The sequence below is a fragment of the Rattus norvegicus genome, chromosome 3 (genome assembly GCF_036323735.1).
Source record: "Rattus norvegicus strain BN/NHsdMcwi chromosome 3, GRCr8, whole genome shotgun sequence".
Taxonomy (NCBI): Eukaryota; Metazoa; Chordata; class Mammalia; order Rodentia; family Muridae; genus Rattus; species Rattus norvegicus.
The window spans coordinates 2,697,368-2,709,904 of NC_086021.1; positions in this window are offsets into that span (position 1 = coordinate 2,697,368).

Consider the following 12,537-nt stretch of genomic DNA (forward strand, 5'->3'; position numbering starts at 1 on the left):
GATGTATCTTCCTGCTCTCTTGAGCTATTTGAATTAATTTGGATCACTGTACTCAATAGTATAGTACTATAGTGCTTGTGCTTTGAAAATATCTATTATTATTGCCTTGCTATAGTTTTACACCTCAGGGTTGGGCCTAGTTACATTTTGAAACTTTACTCCAAGAAGTTTGTGAACTTGGAAAAAACCTAGACAGCAACTATCAATACTTTCAAATGGTATTTTAATATATGAGGGCTATAAAAACCTTAAATAAATCATGGAAAAGCAGTCTCAGATTCTTGTTTCTGTAAAGTACTTGAAAAACATGAAAGGGGGAAATTCCATGGCCCACTCACTTTTGTCTTCACATAGGGTGCTCAAATGTGACTTTAGTTTTGGTGCCTTTTCTTGTTAGAATATAAAGTTGTTTGTGGTAGTTTTCGGTAATGCTTTGCTTCTATCAATATACCCTTTTGTTATTGTTTTTGTTTTTTGTCTTCATCATTACCATTAGGGCCATGGTTCCCCACTTTGTATAGATGAAAGGTGGGATCAATCCAGCTATTATTGTCCTGGGGAACAACCCACAATTTTGGGAACAAATGTTCACAATTATATAGTTGAACATGGTTTAAAATTCTTCCTTGACTTCAATATCTTGTAGCAACATAATTGTTTACTTCCACTTCAATTATTTTTATTGACCACCCTATAATACCATTATGTATCTGTGTGTAGGGGGAAAGGGATTCTTTAAATTTTCTGTGTTATGTGCTTTTATTCTTCCATAAATTATTTCCCGCCACCACATGAGAACAGCATACTACCTGGCATTATTGCATGATGGTATCATTGGGAAGGGTAGTGTGAAATTCATCTTTGTTCTTATTTTCAGAGATTCTTATATTTAATAAGCAATCCATACTATTGGAATAGCTAATTAACTCTTGTATTCTCCCTCATATATGGCTGCTGCTGTGAATAAATTGCATTTTTCCATTGATAAAGAATAACAAAATCCCATTAATGTACGAACATACATAAAGAGGGAAAAATATTCACAAAGAAAAAATGCATTTAAAATGGTGAAAAATATAAGCAAAATAAGATCAAAAGTTACAGTTTGAAGTTATGAAATTAAAAATTCCATTATAAGATTACAAATTTGTTAAGGTAGATAATACAAATATATATTCAAACAAATAGGAAAACATTAAATGCAATGTATGCACAAAGAGTTAACTCAAAATGTAGTATATAAACCTCAATTGAAATGGCGAAATCACTCCTACTATTGTAGAGGCAAAAATGGAAGAACTACCACTAGGTATAACCCAGTCTTTATTGCATAGTGACAAACTATCAAGAAAGATGATGTTTCAAAAATACCACATAAATAAGTCATCGATAATTTAAACAAATACAAAAAATAATAAAATATAGAAGAGCAGCCCTAGTCCATGGTGATCTGATAGGATGCATAGGATTGCTTCAATATTCTGGTATCAATTGAGGCCTGTTATGTGAATGAGTATATGGTCAAATTGATAGAAGTTACAATGAGGTGCATAGGAAAAGGTATATTCTTCTGATTTAGGAAGAAATGTTACCTAAATATCTGTTAAATTCATTTGGATTTTTGTTATTAAAATAACTTCTGTTATTTTAACTATATCTGTTTAGTTACAGTTTCCATAAATTGTCCGTTGATGAGAGTGCAGAATTGAAGTCTCCAACAATTTATTGTGTGTGGTGCAATATTTGCTTTGAGCTATAGTTATGTTTCTTTTATGAATTTAGGTGTCCTTGCATTTGAAACATTGTTGTTCAGAATTGAAAGTTCATCGTAGTATTATTTTCTTTGAAAGGTATGGTTCCCTTCCTTATCATTTTTGATAACTTTTTGTTGAAAGTCAGTGTTGTTCAATATTAGAAAGGCTACTCCAGCTTGTTCCTTGGGGACATTTGCTTAGCATTTTTCTCCATCCTTTTACCCTGAGATACTCTGTCTTTTTTCTCTAAGGTGTATTTCCTGTATGCAGCAAAATCTTGCATCCTCTTTATATTTTCAGTCTCTTAGTTTATGTCTTTTTAAATGGGGAATTGTGTCCATTGACGATAAGAGATATTAAATGAACTGGGCTGTTGCTTCCTGTTATTTTTGTTGTTATAAATGTAATTACAATTATGTGGCTATCATCTTTTGGGTTGTTGAAAGATTAATTCCCTACTTTTTGCTAAGGTGTAGTTTCCCTCCTAGTGTGGTAAGTTTCCATGTACTATCATTTGTAGGGTTGGATTTGTGGAAAGATATTGTGTACGTTTGGCTTTGTCATGGAATGTCTTGGTTTCTCGACCCATGGTAATTAAAAATTTCACCAGATATCCTAGCCTGAAGATCTAGAAATGAGTGCACACTCCTATGGTCACTTTTTCTTTGACAAAGGTGCTAAAACCATGAAATGGAAAAAAGACAGAATTTTCAAGAAATTATGGTTCAACTGGATGTCAGCATATAGAAGAATCAATTATGTAAATAAACTCGCGAGGGGGGCAAATGATCATCTTTTTAGATGCTGATAAGAAATGTTAAAAAAATCAATATTTCTTCATGTTAGAAGTCTTGGAAAATATTAGGAATTCAACGCCCAAACTTAAACATAGCAAAAGCAATATAACAAAAAAAAACAAACAAAACAAACAAACAAACAAACAAAAAAAAAAAACAGTTCCCAACATCAAACTTACTGGAGAGAAATTTGAAGCAGTACCAAAAAAATCACGAACTAGAAAAGGTTGCCTAATTTCTACTTACTCCATCAATATAGTACTGGAATTCTTATCCACAAAAATTAGACAAAAACATGAGGAAAAACGGAAAAATTTAGAAAGCAAGGAGTTAAAATGTCACGATTTTAGATGATGTGCTTTTATATTTTAGTGACCTCAAAAATTTCACCAGAGAACTCCTTCAGCTGAAAAACAACTTCAGCAAAGTGCCTGGATGAAAACTTAACTCAAACAAATCAGTAGCATTCCACTTCAAGGATAAAATGTTTGAGGAGAAATTAAGGAAATGACAGCCTTCAAAATAGTCAAAAAAAATAATATATACCTCAGGTTGACTCTAAACAAGCAAGTGAAAGTTCTGTATGACAGGAACTTCAAGTCTCTGAAGAAAAATATTGAAGAAGACCTCAGAAGATGGAATAATTTCCCATGCTCAATCATGTGCAGGGTTAATATTGTAAATATGGCCATCTTGCCAAAAGCAATCAACAGATTCAAGGCAATCACCATCAAAATTCCAACTCATTTCTTCACAGAGTTAGAAAGAGCAGTTTGAAAATTCAGTTGGAATAACAAGAACCCCATGATAGAGAAAACGTTCATCAACAGTATAAGAACTTCTGCGGCAATCACTATCGATGACTTCAAGCTGTATTACAGAACAATAATAATAAAAATTGAATGGGAATGGTACAGAGACAGTCAGGAAGATCAATGGAATATAAACGAAGGCCCAGAAATGAAGGCACAAACCTATGGCCACTTGATATTTGACAATGAACCGAAACCATCCAATGGAACGATAACATTTTCCACAAATGGTTCCCATTCGACTGGAGGTTAGCATGTAGAAGAAAGGAAATCAATCAATACTTATCACCCTGTACAAAGCTAAAGTCAAAGTGGATCAAGTATCTCCACAAGAAACATATAATCTTAAACTAATAGAAGAAAAAGTTGGGAAATTTACTGAACAGAACACCAATGGCTTTGCACCAAGATCGAGAATTGACAAATGGGACTTCATAAAGCTTTTGTAAGTCATAGGACACTGGAATTTGGAAAAAGGTAAAATCAATAGGGTAAGAAAAGATCTTTACCAATCTCCATCTGATAGAGGGCTAAAATCAATCTCTACAGAGACTCAAGGAGTTAGACTCCAGAATATCAAATAGTCCTTTCAAAAATGGTGAATAGCACTAAACAAAGAATTCTCTACTGAGGAATATCAACATCCTTAGCCATCAGGTACATGAAAATCAACAAATTCTGAGGTTACACAACAGACCACTCAGAATGGCTAAGATAAGAAATTCACAACAGATTCTGACAAGGACGTGGAGTAAGATGAACTCTCCTCCATTGTTGGTCAGATTGCAAGCTGGAATAACCATCTGGGAATCAGTCTGGAATTTTCTCACAAAGTTGTATATAGTACTACCTGAGGATACCACAGTCCCATTTCTTTGATATATACGCAAAAGATGCTCCAACATATAAGAAGGACACATGATGCTACAGGTTGAGAGCAACCTTTCTTTTTTATAATAGCCAGAAGCTGAAAAGAAACCAGATGTCCCTCAACATAGTAATGGATAAATGAAATATTTACACATGTGTGTTCTTCTAACCTATCAAAAACAATGTTTGCATAAAATTCTTAGGATAGACCAAAAATTATCATTCTGTGTGAGGTAACCCAGTCACAAAAGAACACAAATGGTATACATTTATTGGAAGTGTGTATCAGCCCAAAAGTGTGGAATACATAAGAAAGAATTCACAGGTCATGTGAAGCCCACACAGGAAGAAGACCAAAATGCAGATGTTACATTCCTTCTTAGAAGGGATAAAAAATATTCATGGGAGGAAATTCAAGGATAAAGAGTTAAGCAGGGACTGAAGAAAGGGTCAACCAGAGACTACCCCATGTGTGGATCTATCCCATATGCAGTCACACAAACCAGTCACTATTGCTGTTGCCACCAAGTCCTTGTTGACAGGAGTCAGATATGGATGTCTCCTGAGAGACTCTTGCAGAACTCTACTGACTGGTGAAGATGATTGTAGCTAAACATTGGATTGAACAAGGGGGTTCAATGAAGTTGTTAGAGAGTATACGTAATGAGCTGAAGGGGTTTGCAAAACCCCAGGAAGAACAACAATATCAACAACCAGACCTACCAGAAATTCGAGGGATTAAAACACCCACTAGTGAGTACAGATTGAGGGACCCATGACTCCAGCCACATAGGTGGCAGAGGATTGCTCTAACATTATTGGAAGGAAAAGCCCTTAATCTTGTGAAGGCTTGTATCCCCGATGTAGGGTAATGCCACAGCACTGAGGTTGAAGTAGATTGGTGGGAATTGGAACATCCTCACAGAAGACGGTCAGGGATGTTATGGAAGAAAAGGGAAGGAAATAACATTTGAAATGTAAATACATAAAATATTCAGGAAAAATTATTAAATAAAAAAGATATCTTGTCTCATTAAATTAATAATAAAGTAATTATCATTTGCCATTTCTGATATTGACAAAAATATTAGAGTTTGGTACTAATTTCCTTTGGTCTCTTTTGCTGTCTATATAATATTTCCCTTTACGTTATGACTTATTTAAATAAAAATGTATTTTACAATTTAAGGGAATATAGAATGAAAAAATTATTGACAGAATTGGTGACTTCCCTTTATTAAAAGTTGAACAACTACTTGAAGAAACTTTAATGGTTAATATCAAAATAAGTTTATAGAGTTTGTATATCAAATATTTTTTGTTAATAGCCACAGTCAAGAAATGCTCTTATATTTATGCATTATGGTATTTGATTTTGGTAAAAAACTCAATGATCTTAGATTTTATAATAATGTACATAAGTAATTTATTCTTAAAATTTGGTTACAGAAGGAAGTTATCAACGAATACATATATACAATGTAGCACACTTTTCTAATATAAATAGAGCATATTAAATATATACATATATATTTTATGGTCCAAAGATGAACAATCATGTTTAAAAGGAAGATATAACATTGAGTGTACCTACATTTGAAGTTGAGATGATTCATGATTCCATGTACTTCTTTCTAGACACCTAAGAAGATAAAATTAGTGTTGGAAAAATCTAAAACTGCAATTAGAATGCTTAATCTAGTATACATATCTAAACAGTGCTTTGAAGAAAATATACAGAACATATTTTCATATATATAGGTATACATGCATTATATATTATAAAATATATATATATATTATATATTATATCAAAAAAATTCTCAGTGCCCATAAATTATCATTATCACTAAAGCAATTTCCTGGTCATATTAGAGTTGAATTATCAAACACACACACACACACACACACACACACACACACACACACACACACAGAGTTTCCTAAAATATAAACATATTGGCAAATAATATTCATTCAGGTAAAACTAATGAAAACTGATGAATTAAATTTACAAAATAATGTTCTCCGAAAAGAATACTTTCTAGCATTTAAAATATTGCCTTATGATATGTGGCAAATCTTCACAAAGGAATACTACTCAGCTATCAAAAAACAATGACTTTATGTAATTCATAGACAAATGGAGGGAACTGGAAAATATCATCCTGAGTGAGGTAACACAACCATAGAAAAACACACATGGTATGCTCTCATTGTTAAGTTACTATTAGCCCAAATTACCCTAGATGCATAGAAAACATGAAACTCAAGACCGATGATCAAAATATGAATGACTCACTCATTCTTTAAAAAGGGAACAAGAATACCCTTGGCAGGAAATTGGGAGGCCAAGAATAAAACAGATGCAGAAGAAAAACCCATTCAGAGCCTGCCCCACATGTTGCCCCATATACAGCGACCCAATTAGAGAAGACGGGTGAAGCAAAGAAATGCAGACTGACAGGAACTGGATGTAGATCTCTTGAGAGACACAGCCAGAATACAGGAAATACAGAGGCAAATGCCAGCAGAAACCACTCAACTGAGAATAGGACTCCCGTTGATGGAATCAGAGAAAGGACTGCAAGAGCTTGAAGGGACTCGAGACCCCATATAAACAACAATGCCAACCAACCAGAGCTTCCAGGGACTAAGACACTACCTAAACTGACCCTGAGCTCCAACCTCATAGGTACCAATGAATATCCTAGTAAGAGCACCAGTGGAAGGGGAAGCCCTTGGTCCTGCTAAGACTGAACCCCTAGTGAACGTGATTGTTAGGGGGAGGGCGGTAATGTGGGAAGTGTTGGGAGGGGAACACACCCCCAAAAAAAAGAAAAAAAAGAAATACATTTAAATGAAAATTCTATACTTACAATTAAACAGAAAAACTTCAAGATTTTTATAAAAAACTAATGAACACTAAATATACTTACCAAAAAAAAAAAAAAAAGAAAAAGAAAAAGAAAAAAAGAAAAAAAAAGAAAAAAAGAAATATGGGCAATTGCATTCTAAACACGAGTATGCAATTGTATCTAAAACAAATGTACTTTTTGGATGCAGGAGAAATAAACCTGTTTTCTTAAACAAACTAATAGCCGGTATATTATTGGTGTGGGATACTTAATGCTTAGCGGTTTTTTTTTTTTTTTTTTTTTTTTTTTTGGAGCTGGGGACCGAACCTTGGGTCCTTGTACTTGCTAGACATACGCTCTACCACTGAGCTTAAGCCCCAACCCCTATGCTTAGCGTTATTAATGAGGAGTATTTATGGGTCTTTTTTATTTTGTTGTTGCCACATACTTTTTCCCTCTTCTGATGAATTACTACAGGGTTTTTTACCATTTCTGTCCTCTTGAGAATATCCCTTATTTTCAGAATGCGTTTTCCTACTTTAGACTAAGATTGCTGAAGAGACATGGCTTCCTGGTGATTATGCTGTGTAAAGTTTCTCCTCTTGTGTTGATGTGAATGATACATTTGCTCGGTAATAAATTCTAGGCTAGTATCTGTATTCTTTGAAAACGTGTTGAAAAGTGATCCAAGCCCATTTATATATTAGACTAACCATTGAAAATTCAGGTGTTAGTCTCATGTGATCAGCTTTATGTGTTACTTATTCTTTTTCCTTCACCATTTTTGTATTTCTATTTCTCTGTTCAGTTAGGCTTTGATGATGATGATGACGATTATGATGATGATGATTATTTTATTTTTAATATTATTTACTATTATAATTATTATATTTATTGTTATTATTTCTTTTATTATAATATTATATTATATCAATATTAATATTTATTATTATTACTATTATTATTATGTGCCTACTTGATATTTTCTATGATTCTAGTACTTTAACAGGTATCTATTTGTGGTTTGGGGAATATTGTTCCCAGAAAATCACATACAAATAGTTATTGTAGTTGCTTTTATTCTCATGCTTCTCATAGTGTCCTGAACTTATGAATCAGGGACCCTGCCTCAGTTGGTTCTGATTGGAAAATAGAGATACTGATAGCCAGTGTCTAGGCTGGGCAGGCAGAGCAGGAGTTTCAGGATGCTTGGACAAAGGACCAGAGAGTAAGAAGACTTGGAGATTCTCCAGGACAGACTTTCAGGACAGAGAAGCAGCTGACATAGAAGAGTATGAAAATAAGCAGACCCAGGAGATCTGCCCAATGGTGTCCAGGGCAGGAAAGATGGGATATAGATTTTAGCAAATAATAACGTGGGAATATCAGTGGGGGATATTTTAGCCACTCGGAGGTGAGGAAGTGGCCTTGCCATTGAGCTGTTAAAGGCATAAAAAATATAAAGGCTGTATGTGTGTGGGCTCCATCCATAAGCCCCCTATCCCTATCCTCTTCTGCTGCCCTGTCTTCTTCAAAGGTGTTTCCCCCTCTGCAAAAAACATCGCCTTGCTGCCTCCCAGCATGACATTCTATTTACTGGAAGGTCCAGCCTTGGCACGACCAAGGGCTCCTCCCATTGGTGCAGAGCACGATCATGCATTGCTACATATGCAGCTGGAGACGCCAGTCTGTCCATGTGCAGTCTTCAGGATGTGCTTTAGTCCCGCGGAGATCTGGTTTGTGACGACTGTTGTCCTTCCTGGGTTGCAAGGCACTTCCGCTCCTTTAATACTTTCTCTATCTTCTCCAAAGGGGACCCTGTTCTCAGTGCAATGGTTGGCTGCAAGCATCAGCCTCGGTGTTTGTCGTGATCTGGAAGAGCCTCTCAGGGGACAGCTCTATCAGGCTCCTGTGGGCATGCACTTGTTGGCCTCAGCAATGTTGTTTAGGTTTGGGGGCTGCATGCATGTGGGCTGCATCCCCAGGTGGTGCAGGCTCAGAATGGCTATTCCTTCAATCTCTGCTCTAAACTTAATCTCCATATCACGTCCTATGAATATTTTTGATTCCCTTTTAAGACAGAAAATCCTCCCTTGGTTCATCCTTCTTGAACTTAAAGCGGTATGTGAACTGCATGTTGGGTAATTCAAGCTTTTGGGGTATTGTGTGTGTGTGTGTGTGTGTGTGTGTGTGTGTGTTTAATTTTTGTATTTTTTTTGTGTGTGTGTGATTTGGTTGCGGTATGTGAATTGTATGTTGGGTAATTCAAGCTTTTGGGGTAGTGTGTGTGTGTCTGTGTGTGTGTGTTTTATTTTTGTATTTTGTGTGTGAGTGTGATTTTTTTGCGGTACATGAATTGTATGTTTCATAATTCAAGCTTTTGGGGTAGTGTGTGTGTGTGTGTGTGTGTGTGTGTGTGTGTGTGTGTTTTATTTTTGTTTTGTGTGTGTGTGTGTGTGTGTGTGTGTGTGTGTGTGTGAGAGAGAGAGAGAGAGAGAGAGAGAGAGAGAGAGAGAGAGAGAGAGAGAGAGAGAGAGAGAGATTTGGTTGCCTCATTCCAGATGGTATTTCATAGTGTCATTCATTTGTTATGAATTTCACGATGTCATTGTATTTGATTACTGAGGGGCTCTCCATTATGTAGATGAACCACATTTTCTGTACCCATTCCTGTGGTCAAATCATCTGGGTTCTTCCTAGCTTCTGGCTATCATGAATACAGCTGCTATAAACATAGTACAACGTGTGTCCTGGTTCTATGTTGGGGCATCATTTGGGAATATGCCCAGGAATGGGATAGCATATACTATGTCCACTTTTCTGAGGAAAGCCCAGAGTAATTTCTGGAATATTGTACCTCATTTTAATCCCACCAATAATGGAGGAGTCTTCCTCTTTCTCCACATGGTGATCAGCATCTGCTGTTAACTGAATGTTTAATCTTAGCCGTTCTGCCTGGTGTATCCTTTGATTTGCATTACCCTGATGAATAATGATGTGGAACATTTCTTTATGTATTTCCCAGCCATTCCAAGTTCTTCTGCTGAAAATTATTTGATTAGATCTGTACCCCATTTTTAATAGGGTTATTTGACTTTCTGGAGTATAACTTCTTGAGTTCTTTGTACATATTGAATATTAATTCTCTTTCAGATATAGGATGGCAAAGATCTTTTTTCAAGGTATTAGTAGCCATTTTGTCAGAATGACAGACACTTTGCAATTTTACAAGGTCCAATCTGTCAACTCTTCATCGTAGAGCATAAGCCACTGGTTTGGGGTTCTGTTCAAGAAATTTTCCATAGTCATCACGTGTTCAAGCTTTTCCCCACTTTTTCTTCTTTTATTTTTTTTCTTTTTTTCAGAGCTGGGGACCGAACCCAGGGCCTTGTGCTCACTAGGCAAGAGGTCTACCACTGAGCCAAATCCCCAACTCCCCCCCCCACTTTTTCTTCTATTAGTTTGTTTATATCTCTTTTTTCTCGATGCCCTTAGTCCACTTGGACTTCAGCTTCGTACAGCGTGATAAGAATGGGTGGATTTACATTAATTTACATGCTGACATCTACGTGAACCAACACAGGTGTTTACTTGCCTGTCTCTGTACCAATACCATGTAATTTTTATCACTATTGCTGGGTATTCAGCTTGAGCTTAGGGATTTTGATTTCCCCAGAATTTCTTTTAATTTGAGAATAGTTTTCACTACCTTGTTTTTTCTTATTCTAAATGAACTTGCATATTTCTCCTTCTAACTGTATGAATAATTTTCTTGAGATTTTCTTGGGGATTGCATTGAATCTGTAGATTGCTTTTGGCAAAGGGCCATTTTTACTATATCAATACTGCCAATCCATAAACATGAAAGATCTTTCCATCTTCTCAGATTTTCTTCTTTTGGAGACATTAAGTTCTTTTCATACGGCAATTTCCTTTGCCTTGTTTGAGTTACACGGAGGTATTTTTTGTTATTTGTGATTATTGTGAAGAGTGTCATTTCCCTAATTTCTTTCTTGGTCTGTTTATTCATGGAAGGTTACTGATCTGTTTGAGTTAATTCTATATACAGGACGTTGCTGAAATTCTTTATCACGTGCATTAGTTTTCTGGTGGAAATTATGGAGTCACTTAGGTATACTATCATATCACCTGCAAATAGTGATATATTGGCCTCTTCCTTTCATATTCGTATCCCTTTGTCCTCCTTTTGTTGTCTAATTGTTCAGGCTAGCACATTGAGTACTATATTGAATAAGTAGGTAGAGAATGAATAGACGCGTCCAGTCCCTGATTTTAGAGGGAGAGCTTCAAGATTCTCTTCATTTAGTTTGATTTTTGGCTACTGGTTTGCTGTCCATGACTTTACTATGGTTGAGTATGGGCCTTGAATTCCTATCATTGCAAGGCTTTGGCTATGAAGGGGCGTTTCATTTTGTGAAATGATTTCGCAGCATCTAGTGAGATGAAAATGTAATTTTTTCTTTCATTTGATTATCTAGTGGATTATGTTGTTGGAATTACATATTGAACTATCCTTGCATTCCTGTTATGAAGTCTCCTTGATAGTGATGGATGATCATTTTGATGTGTTCATGGATTTGGTTTCCAATGATTTGATTGACTATTTTCTTGTCAATATTCATAAGGTAATTGGTCTGAAGTTCACTTTCTTTATTGGGTCTTTGTGTGCTTTAGGTATAAGCGTAACTGTGGCTTCATCAATGGAAATGGGTAGTGTTCCTCTGTTTGTATTTTGTGGAATATTTTGTACAATAGTGGTATTTGGTTCTAGGAAGTGTTGATAGAATTTTCCACTAAAATCATTTAGTCCTGGATCTTTTCCCAATTGGGAGCCTTTTAATAATTTTTTCTCATTTTTTTACGATTTATGGTACAGTTTAGATATTTTATCTGACCCTGACTTAACTTTGGTAACTGCTCCCTGTATAGAAAATTGATCATTTGATCCAGATTTTCTACTTTTCTTGAATATAAATTTCAGTAATACGGTATGATGATGTTTTGAATTTCTGCAGATTCTGTTGTTTTGTTTCCCTTTCATTTCTGATTTTCTTATTTGGATACTTTCTCTGTGCCCTTTTGTTATTCTAGCTCAGGTTTATCTACCATGTTGATTTACCCTTGGATCCATCTCCTGGTTTTATTGATTCTTTGTCGAGTTCTTTGTGTTTCTCCTTAGTTGATTTCAGACCAGAGTTTGATTATTTCCTGCCTTCTGCTCCCCTTGGGTGAATCTGCTTCTTTTTGTTTTTGAGCTTTTTTATTTGTTGTCAAGCTGCTAATGTATGCTCTCTCAAGTTTCCCTTTGGATGCTCTCAGAGCTATGAGTTTTCCTCTTAGCTCTCCTTTCACTGTGTCCCAGAAGTTTGTTTGTTGTACCTTACATTCCTAAAATTTTAAAACATTTTTAATTTTTTAATTTTTT